The sequence below is a fragment of the Giraffa tippelskirchi genome, chromosome 11, assembly GCF_054371585.1.
Source record: "Giraffa tippelskirchi isolate mGirTip1 chromosome 11, T2T-mGirTip1v1.2.pri, whole genome shotgun sequence".
Taxonomy (NCBI): domain Eukaryota; kingdom Metazoa; phylum Chordata; class Mammalia; order Artiodactyla; family Giraffidae; genus Giraffa; species Giraffa tippelskirchi.
Genome location: NC_137285.1, coordinates 40,466,747 through 40,483,902, shown reverse-complemented (window position 1 = coordinate 40,483,902; position 17,156 = coordinate 40,466,747). Strand labels below are relative to the sequence as shown.

Sequence of the window (17,156 nt, the reverse complement as noted above, 5' to 3'; positions counted from 1 at the left end):
AGCTTTGGCATTTATGAGCTGTGTGGCCCTAGGAAAGTAACTGAATCTCTCTGTGCTTTAATTTACCCAATTATAAAATGGAATAATACCTACCTCATAGTATTTGTTGGGAGGATTAAATAAGTTAATGAATTTAATATACATTAAAGAATGCTTATAAGAATGCCTGCAAGATTGTAAGTTCTCAATAATGTTAGCTGCTTATTATCCTCTTTCAGCAAAGCAACATTCTTTAATATACGCAAGCACAAGTCTATAGAAACACCTGCCACCAGGGAGAAAAGACGAAGTCAAACATTTATAAAGATGAAGGACAGGAAAGTATGACGCAAGACACTGCTTGCTGTAGGCTGCATCTGTGCAGCTCAGCTGAGGTGAGCCTCATGTTGTTCCATGATTGGCCTTCACCACCAGCATCTGCTGGTCAACTGGATGACAGATTGTGGGCGGATCAGGAGAAATCCCTCCCTGTCACTGGTCAAAGAGCCTGGCCCAGCATTCCCTGCTGTCCCCCATTAGAGCACAATGGACCTGATACACTGCTAACAGGTTTTAAAAGTTGAGAGGTTGGGAGGAAGAACCAAGGGCATAATGGAAGAGCTGGCATTCAGGCTATCTCTGTGAAGTGTTGTCAAGCTGCTTTTTGAGGGCAGGTGGGAAGAGAGCTTGGGGAGAAGGGAGCAGAGCTTTCCAGATAAGAGGAGTAGCATGTGTATGCCCCCAGGCATAAGGTTTGGGGAAGCCCACATGGAAAAAGACCAATGACGCTGCCAGGAAGAGAGAGCATGAAATAAAGTATAGCAGTAGCTACAGCCAGTAATACCAGGGAAGATTTTTGTCTATTTTGCCAACTTACAGAGAAATAACCTCTGCAACTGGGTGTGCTTCGTTGTCAGGTTAGCTGCCTTTTAGGACTATATTTAGACTTTCTCTTTCTTTTCTTAGAAAAATCTCAAGTGACCGCAAGTTCCACAGAATGTTTAAATAGATTACAATAACCAAGGAATGCCTTTTCCCTTTCAAGCAGACCCCTGAGACTCTAGATTCCAGAGAACTAGATTCCTCATTCATCTGGGGGACAGAATGGCAAGTTTGACCTGCCCACTCCCATTTCCCTTCATTCTACTTAAGGACTCTCAGTTCACTATTCAGTAAAAGGAAGGAGCATTTTCTCAGAATGAAAATCAATTCTCCAGTTCAAGAAAGCTGAGTGAGGGTTTCTAGAGGTTAGAGACTTCTCACACTAGTCAGAGCATTTTATATCACTGGAAAGGGATAACCAAAGGGATTACAGGGATATTACTATAGAGAAAAACAGTAACATTTAAAACTGCAAACCCCACTAGGTTCCTTATATGGCAACCAATAGTGATGCTCAATACCTGCTGTCATGGCCCAATAGTTAGATGAGAATCTCAACTCAATCACAGAACTCTTTCATCCATGTTGCTCATACAGAAAAGAGAAAAGTAAATGAAAATCTTCTAGGGAGAACTTATTTTCTTTTTTAAAGGTCATCGTGGGGTTCAGGGAGAACTGGGAAACAATAGTCTAATTAGGAAGAAGTTATCCTCACTGGGTCAGGCACATCCCACCAGACCTTTTCACAAGCTATCAACACATGGTTTACACATTGTGGAGTCATGGCTTCCCAGAATCTTTGTCTGATCCTCGATTCTTTTCCAATCGGGGGAAATGTTGCCAGAGATTTTCAATGATGTCACTTTCACCAAAAAGATACTGATTAAGAATTTTGGAGTCTTGGGCTGGAATACTTTCCAGGACAGTTATTATATCCAGGGTTTCAAAGGAGTAAAAATTGAGGATAAGAGAGAGAATTACAGAAGATAATCTGTAAGACTTTAGTTATTAGTTACCCATCGGCCTGGATTCTGGCTTTGCTCCTTCCCTGTGAACTTACTGTTGAGATTCTGTTAGCATTCCATCCAGGACCAAAGGATTTATGACAGCACAATATAGAGAATAAAGGAGAAAAAAAGGTGATTCCAAGGCTCCAAGCCCAAGATTAAAAGATAATGGGGTAGATGATATAGGGAAGAGGTTCATTTTTGAGAGGAAGATAATGGAGGTAGGCTGAGAGACAGAAACATAAGACTGGAGATAAGACGTGAGATCTAGCTTCAAAGATAGGGTCACAGCTAAAACCATAAGATAAACTCTCTTAGGATAAAATAATTAGTGACACAAGTTAGCATGCATGTCCAGGTACACAAATGCACAAGGCCTGGATTTTCAGTGTAACCAGGAGGAGGAGGGAAAAAAAGAAAAGACACAGTGAGGATAGATCAGAAAAGCAGGAGGCAAAACTCTAAGATGTTCCAAAGTCAAAGAGAATATTTCACTCTGGGGAAAAGAAATAAAGAAGGAAACAAGGAAGGAAGAAAGAAAGGAAGAAAAAAATGAAGGAAGGAAGAAAAAACTCGTGTTACAGTATTAATACCATACAAAGTAGATTTAAAGGAAAATTCATCATTCCAGGTAAGAGATCACTATATAATAAAAGTCAACTTACAAGGAAGATATAATAGTTCTCAAGTTGCATGGCAATGAATAACACAGTCTCTAAATAAAGCAATAATTGAGATAACTTCAAGGGAAAAAAACATTCTACCATCATACAGAGAGCGTTTTGCACCCTTTACTCAGTAAATGATTATCCTAAAAATCAGTAATATCATAAAAATATCTCTAATGATTTCTAGCTATCAAGTTTCAAATTATTTAATAATGGTCTTTAATATTCTTATCTCACTTATCTTCCTCCTACTTGAAACTCTCCAACTTGAAACATGAACTCTAGTCAAGCCAGTTCACCAAACACCTTCTTGGTTTCACTTCTATTTCTATCTTCAGGCTATGTCACCTAGTTGAAATGGTCTCTCCTCTCCACAGACTTTCTTCCCTTGCAATTGTGAAGCAGGAGGAAGCACAGCTGGCATAAGCAGATTTCTGGATCACAACGATGAAGGAGACAAAAAGACAGAAGGGCCCCAGATACAATATCATTCCTCAACTTCCACTGGAAAGTTATATTTGTTTCTAAATCTCCCTATTGGTTACAGGCCATTCATCCCAATCAGTGTCCAAGGACATAGCTTTGATGACGTTTGGGGTGACAATCTGTGTAGAGTATGGAGAACAAGAAGGATTGGAGGGTCAATTGTGTCCTCTCTTTCAGGAGAAAGTTGGTGGCCCAGGAAGCTAGTGAGTGGTCCCAAATGAAGAGATTCATTCACCTGAATGAGTGGATGAAGCAGAAGAGGAATAGAGTATCTGGGATGTCAAGCTAAAATGTGACAAATAAGAGAAGAGCCAAAAAATAACTTGAAGGTACCAGTGATTGAATGAGGAAGAGGAGATTAATGAGAAGCCAAGATACAAGTTGAGTCTGATGTAGACCAAGTATAATCAGTTATATTGTGAAGTTTTGGGATTGGTCTCTTAATCCTATCAAGAAGTCATAAAATGATTCGTTGGGATGGACTCTTGACATTCTGCCTCTTCTGACAGGTGAGCCTTTATCAGAATTTAGGCACACTTTGACCTGAAAGCATAAGAAAGAGGTGTACTGCTTCTCCTTCTAACTCCTGTAGTTGTAATGCACCTGTAAGTAGTCGGTATATATAAAGTGACAAGTCATGATAAAGATAATGCTGTCTGCAACTTTCCCTAAGGGCAAGAAAAGCAGAGGAGTCAATCACCTTCCTAAACCAGACTATGGTTCTGGTCCTGTTATCACTTTATGAAAAAATATATAAATAATTCAAATCTAAGTGCCAGATGACAGTTTTAATAAGCTAACAATTTTATGGCATGAAAGCCATGTGGTTCACTCATATTACTTGCTATCTAAAATGAAAACAACAACAATAATATACCCAGACGTACACCCTTAAATAGAAATTATAAAACCATATAATATCAAAAAAGACCCTTTTCCAAATAAGCAGAAAGCCATGAAAATCAATAAGCCCCAGACTATCTCCACCCTGGGGATACTGTCTAAGAATCAGATGTTTCATAAATCATGCTGCTTTCTTTATACTAATCACAGATGGTCCCACCTCTTTCACAGCCTCAGAAAAGCCAGAAAATGCCATGAAGACAAATTCACTCAGGTGTAGGTTAAGGCTGCTGTCAGCACAGGCAACTGGATGAGGGCTATTAAAAGGGGTTTTAACTCTCTCATGTGGATCTTGGCAATTATTTTGTGGATTTGACACAAAAAGTGAAGGCAACAAAAGCAAAAATAAGTAAGAAGGACAGCATCAAACTAAAAAGCTTCTACACAGCAAAGGAAATCAACAAAACAAAAAGGCAACCTACCAAAAGGGAGAAAATATTTGCAAATCACTTATCTGACAAGGGGTTAATATCCAAAATATATAAAGAACTCATATAACCCAATAGCAAAAAATAAAAAAAATAAATAAAATGAGTAGAGAATCTGAATAGACATTTTTCCACAGAAGACATAAAAATGACAAAGTACAGGAAAAGTACTCAACATCACTAATCATTAGGATAATGCAAATCAAAACTACAAAGTGGGGTATCACTTCAAATCTGTTAGAATGGCTATTCTTAAAAGTTAAGAAACAACAAGTATTAGCAGAGATGTAGAGTAAGGGAACCCAATGCACTGTTGGTGGGAATGTAAATGGGTACAGCCACTATGGAAAGATCTTCATGACCCAGATAATCACGATGGTGTGATCACTCACCTAGAGCCAGACATCCTGGAATGTGAAGTCAAGTGGGCCTTAGAAAGCATCACTACGAACAAAGCTAGTGGAGGTGATGGAATTCCAGTTGAGCTATTTCAAATCCTGAAAGATGATGCTGTGAAAGTGCTGCACTCGATATGCCAGCAAATTTGGAAAACTCAGCAGTGGCCACAGGACTGGAAGAGGTCAGTCTTCGTTCCAATCCCAAAGAAAGGCAATGCCAAAGAATGCTCAAACTACCACACAATTGCACTCATCTCACATGCTAGTAAAGTAATGCTCAAAATTCTCCAAGCCAGGCTTCAGCAACACGTGAACCGTGAACTTCCAGATGTTCAAGCTGGTTTTAGAAAAGGCAGAGGAACCAGAGATCAAATTGCCAATATCCGCTGGATCATCGAAAAAGCAAGAGAGTTCCAGAAAAACATCTATTTCTGCTTTATTGACTATGCCAAAGCCTTTGACTGTGTGGATCACAAGAAACTGTGGAAAATTCTGAAAGAGATGGGAATACCAGACCATCTGACCTGTCTCTTGAGAAACCTGTATGCAGGTCAGGAAGCCACAGTTAGAACTGGACATGGAACAACAGACTGGTTCCAAATAGGAAAAGGAGTACGTCAAGGCTGTATATTGTCACCCTGCTTATTTAACTTACATGCAGAGTACATCATGAGAAACGCTGGGCTGGAAGAAACACAAGCTGGAATCAAGCTTGCCGGGAGAAATATCAATAACCTCAGATATGCGGATGACACCACCCTTATGGTAGAAAGTGAAGAAGAACTAAAGAGCCTCTTGATGAAAGTGAAAGAGGAGAGTGAAAAAGTTGGCTTAAAGCTCAACATTCAGAAAACTAAGATCATGGCATCTGGTCTCATCACTTCATGGGAAATAGATGGGGAAACAGTGGAAACAGTGTCAGACTTTATGTTTTTGGGCTCCAAAATCACTGCTGATGGTGATTGCAGCCATGAAATTAAAAGACGCTTACTCCTTGGAAGGAAGGTTATGGCCAACCTAGATAGCATATTTAAAAGCAGAGACATTACTTTGCTAACAAAAGTCCATCTAGTCAAGGCTATGGTTTTTCCAGTGGTCATGTATGGATGTGAGAGTTGGACGGTGAAGAAAGCTGAGCGCCGCAGAATTGATGCTTTTGAACTGTGGTGTTGGAGAAGACTCTTGAGAGTCCCTTGGACTGCAAGGAGATCCAATCAATCCATCCTAAAAGAGATCAATCCTGGGTGTTCATTGGAAGGTCTGATGTTGAAGCTGAAACTCCAATACTTTGGCCACCTCATGCGAAGGGTTGACTCATTGGAAAAGACCCTAATGCTGGGTAGGATTGGGGGCTGAAGGAGAAGGGGACGACAGAGGATGAGATGGTTGGATGGCATAACCGACTCGATGGACATGGGGAAGTGAAGTGAAGTCGCTCAGTCGTGTCCGACTCTTTGCAACCCCATGGTAGCCTACCAGGCTCCTCCATCCATGGGATTTTCCAGGCAAGAGTACTGGAGTGGGTTGCCATTTCCTTCTCCAGAAACAGCATGAGGGTTTCCCTAAAAATTAAAAATAGATGGACTTGAAGATGGTTACTTTGAGACCTTAGTCTGCCATCTTCTCGACCAGCTGGATTTCCAAATAAATTTGTATTCCTTGCCTCAGCAACAGCAACAACAACAACAAATAGATGGATTTCCCTCGTGGTACAGTAGCTAAGCCTCCATGCTCCCAATGCAGGGGTCCTGGATTAGATCTCTGGTCAGGGAACTAGATCCCACATGCCCAAACTAAGAAGCTGCATGCCACAGGTGAAGATCCTGCTAGCCACAACGAAGACAGATCCCGTGTGCCACAACTAAGACCTGGTGCAGCCAAATAAATAAATAAAATAATTTTTTTAAAAAAGTAGAATTACCACATGATACAGCAATCTTAGTTCTGGGTACATAGTCAAAGAAAATAAAAATACTAATTCAAGAAGACACATCACCCCTATGTTCACTGCAGCATTATTTGCAATAGTCAAGACATGGAAACAACCTAAGTGTCCATCAGTGGATAAGTGCATACAGAAGATATGGTATATAGACAATGGAATATTATTCAAATTTGAGAAAAAATAAAAATTGCCCTTTGTGACAACATGAATGGACTTTGAGGACATTATACTAAGTGAAATAAGTCAGAAAAAGACAAATACTACATGGTATCCCTTTTTTTCCATGTGACATCAAGAAAAAAAAGTCAAACTCATAGAAACAAAGAGTATAAAAGTGGTTGCCAGAAAAGTGGCTGGGGGTGAGGGTGTTTGAAATAGGGAGAAGTTGGGAAAAGGGTATAAACTTTCAGGTATAAGATGAATAAGGTCTGAGGATCTAATATAAAACATGGTAGCTAAAGTTCCTAATATACTGTATTATATAATCGATATCTGCTAAGAAAGTAGAACTTCAATGTTCTCTCACACACACACAGAAAAAAGATGAATATGTGAGGTGATGGATGTGCTAATTAACTTCATGGTGGGAATCCCTTCACAACGTCTATGTTTATCAAATCATCATGATGTATACTTTGAATATTTTATAGAGACTTTCCTGGTGGTCCAGTGGCTAAGACTGTACTCCCAATGCTGCAGGCCTGGGTTCAATCCCTGGTCACAGAACTAGATCCCACATGTCACAGATAAAGATCTGGCATGCCGCAACTAAGTCCTGGCATAGCCAAATGAATAGATTAATATTTTTAAAAAATTTGTAATTAAAAAAAATCTTATAATTTTGTTTGTCAATTATACATCAATAAAGCTGGGGAAAAAAGAAAAGAGGTTTAAGCTCTCTAGGGAACCTTCTAACACTGAGTCTCTACTTTTTAGAGCACTATGAAAGCTCAGCTGAAAAGAAACAAACATAGCAACATCAAGTATTAGTGATATCAATAATATAGCGGATAAGAGATGCTGCTGAAGGGGGTGGTTTTCCCACACTGTGACTGACTGGAGGAGGGAAGGTGTGGGGAAAGGGATCATAATACTATTGAGAAGACAGAGGATAAGGCCCAGCAGTGAGAATAATGATGTTCACTTGGGTTCTACCTGAGAGTAAGACCTTGCACCCAACTCCACATTATAAAGGATTTCCTAGTCCGTCAGTGTTCCTATGCAACTCAAAGGAACGATTCTGTCGTGACATTTGAATGTTTACCAAGTTCTTAGACTAAGGTCCAGGTTTTTTCTTGGTTTAATGCCAGTTTCCCCATTTCTTTATGCCAGGCTCTGTGTTGTTTTGTAATTTACACAATAAAATGCTGTCTGCTCAAAGGGGAAGATCATTAGAGGGTTTGCAGAAGCCCCTCAAATACTCCATTCATTTTTAATGGGGCACTTGACATCCTGCAAAGTTCACACACATGACGAAGAGATTGCACAGCGTGAACTAGAAGAAAATCCACTATTCCTCCAGGAGGATGCTGATAACATGAGGTGACTAGTACATGGCATGTTTTATAGGACAGCTCTGTAAATGGTCATGCCCTTCAGCACAAGATGAATTAAAACATAATCATAATCCCAATACCACAGTTACCACCGGGTGGCATTCTTTATGATTAAATATATATCACATTGTTTCCTGGCCTGCTAGGGTAAAAACTGCTGAATTCAGATTGCCAATTTACTTTAAGTTTTAAAAATAAAAGTGATGTGCCAAAAAACTGTTTTTAAATTAACACTTTATTTTCAGTTACAAATCAAGTCATCATGACGAATGTTGAGGAGGTATCCAGAGATCTTCCCAACACTGTAGTTTCATGATGTTGAATATTGTTCAAAATAAACAAGACATTTGGTAAATATTTTAAAATTTTTCTTCATGGTTTCAATTTACTGTCAAAGAATCTAAGACATAAAAAGTCAGATTTATAGAAAAGATAAATTGGGGAAAGGATGTTATTTACACTTTCTTCAAGATTCACCACAGGATTCCTTTATAGCAAACCGCTGTGGTAAAATGACAGCTCCCAGGTTGGTTCCTGCTACTATGTGCTTTGGATAATTTTCTTCTGCCAACATTCAGAGGAATCAAAGAGAAGCGTTTCATTTCTCTTTCAATGAGTGAACTATTCCCAGCCTCCTCTTTCTGCCAAGCTCCACATTTAAGATCATACCCAAGAGCCTGATGCAAGTCGGCTACCAACCTTTGCATACTGTTTGAGGAAGGGTACCCATTGTTATTTCTCCACAACTTTAATTCTTCCTTTCTCAGCAAGGTAAAAACCTTTCACCAGCATTTGGAGACCCTATGGCAAGAGTCTCTTGTGGTCCTGGGCACTTAATACCTCATGGAAAGAAAATGGGTACTGGTGTCCAAATCCCAATTCCGACTCCACAACTTAGTAGCCAAGTCACTGTAATATTCCAGGGCTTCCATTTTCCCATCAATATTGGGCATAATAATACCCAGCTGACTAGAGAATAAGAGGATAAGTTACGTGTTGATAAAGCATCCAGGCCTGGGCCTGTTACATAACAGGTGCTTAACCAACAGGAGTTTTCGAAACGACAGCTGTTATTCTAAGTACTTTGTCTGGTCTTTCTCTGTAACTGTTTTTCTCCCTTGTCTGTTTTCAATGTTCCTCCAGTAGGTTCTCAGTTGAGTTTCTTTCCCTTAACTTGCACCCTGCTCATAAACTCCTCTCACTCTTACTCTCCCTCCTCAACCAGTGGATCAGCATTCCCATCACTCTCAACAGGAACTATCATGCCTTTCTCCTTAACCCCTCCTTAATCTGAAGTCTGACACTATTTCCATAGAATAGTGATGCATTTGCATGTTATCATAGTTCAGTTCCTCTGGATCCAGTCAAGTTAAACCCTAACCCTAACCCCTAACCCACAGTGACTTTTAGGGAATGGAGACTCTGAAAAACCTCCTCTGTACATTTTAAATAGGATTTGATTAATAATACTTTAGTGTATATACAACTTCCTGGTTAAAGTCTGTGGTTCTTGAGAAGTGAGGTTCCCAGGTTTAAAAAGAAGTTCTCTGTGGGGCTTCCCTGGCTGGTCCAGTGGCTAAGACTCCAAGCTCAAAATCCAGGGAGGAACTAGATCCCCCATGCTGCAGCTACGAGTTTGAATGCCACAACTAAAGATCCCACATGCTGCAATGAAGATCAAAGATCCCACAATGAAGGTGCAGCTAAATAAATAAATAAATAGAAGTTCTGTCCAATATTGGGGCTTCCCTGATAGCTCAGTTGGTAAAAAATCCACCTGCAATGCAGGAGACCCCGGTTCGATGCCTGGGTTGGGAAGATATGCTGGAGAAGGGAGTGGGTAGCCTATCCCTTTGTGCAAGTACTGAGCCTGGATAGGAAAGGAGATAGGGGTAAAGGCACCTAGAATGTAGTGAGTGTCTATTAGGGCAAGGTTCTGTGCTAAGTATTTCACTACTATTACATTATTTAATCTTCATAACTACCCTCGTAAAATGAGTATTATTTCTTTGTGATGAAAAAACTGAGATTCCAAGAGGTCAAGAGACTTGTCAAAGGCATAGAGTTAGTAAGTGGCAGAGTCAATATAAAGCTAAGACTGCCTCACTGTTAATGGTACACAGAACTCTATAAAAAGTAAAACACAGTAAAACATGCCCTTCTTGTTGGCTTAATATTTTACCTAGTACTTTGGCTCATTGGAGGTGAAAGACCCTCATATACGTGGCAGTAAGAGAACTCTGACCCCTTCAGTATCTGGGTAGTTGCAATACTCTCAAGTTGCAGAAAGTCTTAGGGACCAGTCTAACCCATTTTTCAAGGTTTCCAGAAAGCCACTAATTGCCCAGTGAAAAATTTTTTGATTTGGCTCTCACACTCACATGGAAAGTACTAGTTCTGTTGACCACAAGTTAATCTTCCTTTCCAAAAGCTGTGTATGAACAAAAGTATAGAAAGACTCTGGCCTCTTCCATTCTGAGATGAACAAGCCAGGTAAGGCCCAGAACTACAGCCTTAACCAGGAACTATAACCTGACTAGGAGCTCAAATTCCACTGAAAATATAACCCCAGGTTATTGAAAATTATATTTACCAGGCCTCCTTTTGGGGAATATACTGAATGTGTCTGAAAGCAATGCCTTAAATGCTGCTGGAGGTGAGAGAAAGAGATTCACAAGGGGTATGACAAAGTCATGACGGACAAGCCCTCAGTTGTGTTCTAATGAGGTGAGAATGGGATGACTAGCAGATTCTTGTTTTGTAGGGTGAGGTTTGCATATTTGAATTCAGAACTAGAATGTCCAGGAGAGGCTGAGTCCCGCCACCCAGAATTCATTCATTCACTCAATACAAATATATTGAATGATCTCTATATGCTGTGTTCTGTTCGTGGTGCTGGGGATAAACCAAAGAACAAAAAGACAAACAAAAAGACCTCAGTCTTTCTGCTAACTAAATACTAAAAAGTACTCAAAGGCATCTCATGCCAGCAAGTGGCCAACAAAGCCAACACAGAACCCCTTCATCTTACAGACTAAAAATGACTGACATAATATAACAATGTTTTTAATATAGTTGAGATTCAAAGAAAGGATACCCTAGGTATCAAAAATAAAAAAGAAACATAAAGTTGAAGTAATAACAGTGGCCCAGAGAAGGGACTGGACTAAAAACTAGAGACCTCAGTCCATTAAGTTCTAGGATATTAGTTGTGATAGGTGTCAGGAGATTTGGCCTCGGGCTCATATGAGATAGAAAGTTAGAATGGAAATTCTGAACTAAAGCTGGTACTCACAAAGTTTAACACCCAAAGTGAAAGGGTCTAAAAATGTCTGTTTTTCAGCATCAGAGAAGTGACAAAGAACACAAAAGAAGGTTTCTATTCCCAGAATATTTGGGTGAAAAATAAAAAACACAGATTTGTGCCTTGTCCAGTTTAGGAGTTCTCGTTTACATTGAGAAAATGAACATAAAAACCAGTCCCAGACTGGCACGTGTCAAAAAGAAATCAACACCATTCTCTAGGGCAAGTAAGACTTTATAGAAAAAACCACTGCAGCTGAAGATGAGTTCACAAAGCATATACAGAAATAGTCTACCTTGGGAAAGACTGAGCAGACAAAAAAGTTTTGGAGGATTAGCACACCCAAATAGTTGAGATAGTAAAATAATCTGGTATAGCCTATTTTAAAAAGAATGTCTAAAAAGATTAAAAAGAAAAAAATAATTGAAACTAGAAGAAAAGAACTAGATAGATACAATGGGAAAAAATTAAGCATATCTGTTGCTGTGCCAAATCATTAACCCACTGTGAATACCACAGTATTTATCAAAGTGTTAAGTTACCTTGAATGTCCTGATTCAAATCCTGCTTTCATTTTATGATTCTGTAATTCTTTATCACATTCAGAGAACAAGCATTTACCAACAGAAGGAACAGAATTAAGAGAATAATTTTATTAGTGTTTCAAGAACTTCTCAATTCTATGTACCCATCTTTCCTTTGAATAATGGGTGAACAAAGGAACAAAGACATCAACTGAGTTTACCTGTTGTATTAGTCGGGATAAAGGCTAAGCTTTTGTAACAAGGAGATCCCAAAATACAGAAGTTTAGAGAAGATAGAAATTTATTTCTCTCCCAAGTAACTGGCAGAGTATCTCTGGCTACAGGTTCTTTTTATCTTATTTCTCAGGGCTCAGGTTCCTTTTATCTGATTTCTCCACTATCCCATAGGGCTAAAGGGGAGCAGATTTGCCACCCCAAAATATGCTTCCTTGGCATATTCATTATTTCAAGCTGGTTATTTTTTTAAAAAACTTCAGATGTGACAGAAGCTCTGAAAATTGAGTACAAGTTAGCCTTTTGTAAAAAAAAAAAAATAAATTACATTCACAAGGGAAATCTCCATTTGTAGAAGTGTCTCCCACTCTTACTGAGAAGAATGACTCTAAGTAAGAAATTTTTAACAATAGAAAAGGTAACAACTTAAATCTGCATAACAACCTTTTTTTACTGTGCTTGTCCAGGTAACCATTGATTCCCCACTCCCCAGATCTTCTTTGGTCTTCAGCTGAAGAGGTGTTTTTTAAGGTAATGACTTCAGCCATTTCACTGAGTTACTCAGTTTTCCTGGGCATCTCCCATGTATACAGGGAGTATGTGAAAGTTACATGTTATTAAATGTTTGTTTTTCTATTAATCTGTCCTATGTTAATTTAATTTTAAAGCAGAATCTAGAACCAAAGAACCTAGAAAGAAAGAAGGGAATTTTTTTCCACCTCTATAGGGCATTTTACCTAATCTGCATGGTCAAGTTGTTAAAGGAAACACTGAAACCACTCACCCTGGCCAGGCAAGATGGTGGTCAGTTGTATGAGCTATCTTACAACAGGAAGTCCTGGTAAGGAAGGCGGAACTAATAAGCTACCACCAATAGGAAGAATTCAGGAAAGGTCAAAAGAGAGAGAAGATACCAGTCCATATGTCCTACCAACCTCCCAGAACCCTTCTCACTGGAATTCATCCTGGCTGAGCAATGTGTTTGCCACAAAGAAGGACACTGAGTCAGAATGATCGGCCAGAGACAATCCAGAAACTAACCTCATCACCATAAAACCCAAGACTACAAGTCATGTGGCAGAGCAGTTCTCCTGGGTTTCATCACCCTGCTGCTCTCCTCCTGAACACCCCTTCCCAGTAAAGTCTCTTGCTTTTGTCAGCATTTGTGTCTCCTTAGACAATTCATTTTCAAGTGTTAGACAAGAGCCCCTTCTTGGACTCTGAAAGGGGTCTCCCTTCCTGAAACAAAATCTGAGTCACGAAAAAGTCCTGTTTCACTTAAGGGACAAGGGGCTGGAGCAAATGGGATCACTGGCCTACTGTTCTAAAGCAAAGTTCTAGAAATGACACACATAATTTCCACTCTCATCATCTGGGCCAACTTCAGTGACTCAACCTCATCCAACTGCAAGGGTACCTGGGAAATACAGTTTCTAACCAAGTGACCATGTATCCAGCTAAAACTCTGTCACTATGGAAGAAGGGAGAAATAGATTGAGGAGTGAGGGTCATCTAGCAGTGTGTCACAGGTACAGTTAGCGACTATTGGGGGGTGAAGTGATTAGCTAAACTTTTTTCATTTTTATTTATTTTGGCCAACCAGGGATTGAACCTTGGCAGTGAAAGCACCCAGTCTTAACCACTGGACCACCAGGGAATTCCCACTTTTTTTCATTTTTGAAATATGTTTCAGCCTATCTATCAGTCAATCACAACTATTTGTCAAAGTCCTGCTATTAGTTCATCACTGCAAGTATCAGAAACAAACAAAAAGAGGTGACAATTGAAGGGTAGCAGAATATGCCATCCGTAAATATTCCTCTTTGGCTTAAATATTATTTTAAGCTGATTATGTTTTAGAAAAAAAATGTACACAGGAGAATTTCTAAACATGTAGAATTTACTCTTTTGTAAGGGAAGCCTCTACTTGTAAGGGTACCTCCCTCTCTGTACCAGAAAGAGAAGGATAACTCTAGGTCACAAGAGACTCTTAGCAATGGAGAAGGACACTTAATTCTGTATAACAACCTTACCTTTGTTTATCTTGCTTTTCCTGATAACTTCCCATAAATGACCTCCCCACCCCCTAACAGCTTTCTTTTGTCTTCAGCTGATGATGATATGTCAGGTGGTGACTTGGGCCATTTCAGAGAGATTTACTCAGTTTTCCTGGGCATCTCCCAGGTATACATGAGGTATACACATTATTAAGTTTCTGTCTGGTTTTCTCTTGTTAATCTGTTTTTTATTACAGGGAGGTCAGTCAAGAACAACAAAAGGTAAAGGGAAAAGTATCTGAAAGTTGCCACTCAACCTTGTTGCTCTCTCTCTGCCTCCATAACAGACCTCCATCCATTTCTATTGGTTCTACCAACAAATACTTTTTGCTCTTCTTGCCTCTTTTCTAGCTCAGTTTCTTATCATCATTTCTTCCAAGGATTATTGAACAGATCTTAAGAGTTTCCTTTCTTTCTTGCCTCCGAACTAGCTAAACTCTTCCTGAGTGATCTTTGTAAAACACAGATCTAGGGACTTCCCTGGTGGTCTAGAGGTTAAGACTCTGTGCTCCTAATGCAGGAGGGCGCAGATTCAATCCCTGGTCAGGGAACTAAGATCCCACAGCCACAACGAAGATTCCATGAGCCACAACCAAAGCCCAGTGCAGCCACATAAATAGACAAATATTAAAAACTGAATCAATAAACACAAATTTATATTTCTATCTACCTACCTACCTATCTGTTCTATCCATCTGGTGTCTACTTTGTGGCAGGCACTGTCCTAGGTGTTGGAATTCAATAGCGAACAACAGATTCAGATGGCCTCATGATGGGCACATTTTCATAGAAGGAGATAAAGCAAAAATGATAAACAAAACAATGATCACATTATAAAGTATGTTAGAAGGTGATATATACCAAGGAAATGAGAAATGTGGAGCAGAGTAAGAGTGGCTGAGAGTGTTAAAGGTGGGAGCAGGATGGTTGGCCAGGACTCAAACTGACTGAGAAGGATGTTCATTAAATGAGAAGGTAACATTTAAACCAATACTGAAGAAAGTGAGAGAGTTAGCTGTGAAGATCCAAGCAAAGAGAATTTCGAGAAGAGGGACAGCTGAATTGCAAAGACCTGTGGTGGCAGCCCTCCTGGCAGGTTCAAGAAACAGAAAGGAGGCCAGTGAGGCTGCAAAAAAAATGAATGAGTATTGATAGAGATGGGATCAGAGAGGGTTGTAAGGACTTTGGTGTTCACTTTGAATCATATTAGAAGCCACTGGAGACTTTTGAGCAGAAGAGTGACATGATCTGACTTAAATTTTAAAGGATCATTCTGATTGTGGTATTGAGAGTAGACTATTGAGGGAGGGTGAGGGAAGGAAGAGTGGAAGCAGGAAGACCAATGAGAACGCTATTGCAATATGGCAGGTGAGAGATGATGGAGGATTCTACAAGAGTAATAATAGTGAAAGGCTCTGTATATATTTTGAAAGCAGAGCCCACAGGATATGATGTTAGATACAAAAGCAAGAAAGATGTAAGATATGAAAGGATGACATCATGGCATTTGAGACTAAGCAAATGGAAGGATGCATGCTTGCGTGCTCACTCAGTCGTGTCTGACTCTTTGCTACCCCATGGACTGTAGCCTGCCAGGCTCCTCTGTCCATGGGATTCTCCAGGTAAGAATACTGGAGTGGGTTGCCATTTCCTTTTCCAGTGAAACGGAAGGATGGAGATGCTATTAACTGAGATGAAGAAGACTGAGGGAGGGGTTACATGATGTTTTGAGGGATAGATCAGGAATTTGATTTTAGAATAATAAATTTGAGATGTCCATTTGACATCAAAGTGAGGATGCCAAGTAATCAACTGGTTGTATAAGCCTGGAGTTCAAGCAAGAGGTCTGGCCTAGAGATACAATAATAAAGCCAATAGGTATATATGCGCATATACTGTTACAAGTATTTTACATTTGCTAACTCATTTAACCCTCACAACAATGCCAAGAGGTAGTAGGAAATATTATCACTGTTACCAAACTCAGATCCAGCTACTCTCCACTCAAAAATCAATACCAGTTGTTGGTAGAAAGGAAAATTTCTCTTAATCATAAGGTTGGCAATCTGGGGAAATGGTGGACTCACTGTCCCCCCAAAACCACCTCCAGAGATTCTGCTCAGTCGTGACATTTTTTTAAAGCATAAAAGGGAAGTAATCTCAATTAGTCGTTGAGATAAGGGGTCAGAGTCATAGCCATCCTCCACTGCATGCAGGTTTGTTGACTTCTTGTGATCTTTCCTTAGATGTTAGCTTGTTCACACAGTTTGTTCAAGAGATTACTGAAGTTGAAGGTAGGGAGGAGATCTGGTCATCTATAAATTACTTATTCTTCATTTCTACTTCTTTGATCTATAGAAAGAACCAACAGGTTAGGTAAGGTAATGCACGAATGAAAGATCTGAAAGGTGTGCTAGGGCCAGAGATGAGTGGAGCATCTTTCCTGCCCAAAGCTACTTACAAATCCCCACTTGTCAGAATGCCATTCCATTTCTATAGGATCATGGGCAAAGGTTCATCTTCTGTAACTTCATGCTGACATAGGGCATCGTATTCTTAGAGTGGAAGATGTCAACATGGGTCTGTGGCATCTCTTTGCTGACAGTTGTAGTTGCCCATTTACATAAATGGGTGGAACAAGCTACAATCATTCTGATGCCCACAAAAATATAGGTTGTTATGAGCTATAGGTTAATCTCATTCTCTAAGGCCAATTCTTGGAATTATGCTAGCCATAGATTCAGTACTGCTCAAGATGTAGCAGCGTTTGTCATAGCTACAGTCT

General features: G+C 39.7%; 1 protein-coding gene and 1 long non-coding RNA gene across 2 annotated transcripts in view; one reads left to right on the top strand and one right to left on the bottom strand.

The window, feature by feature from the left end:
- The window catches only part of JADE1 (jade family PHD finger 1), a 502,176-nt gene that overhangs the window by 328,558 nt on the left and 156,462 nt on the right, over nt 1-17,156 (bottom strand). The window lies entirely within an intron of this gene.
- On the top strand, nt 1,066-4,206 carry LOC145525396 (uncharacterized). Its single transcript, XR_014068181.1, has 3 exons — nt 1,066-2,499; nt 3,200-3,531; nt 4,097-4,206. It is a non-coding gene; the product is annotated as an uncharacterized LOC145525396 (long non-coding RNA).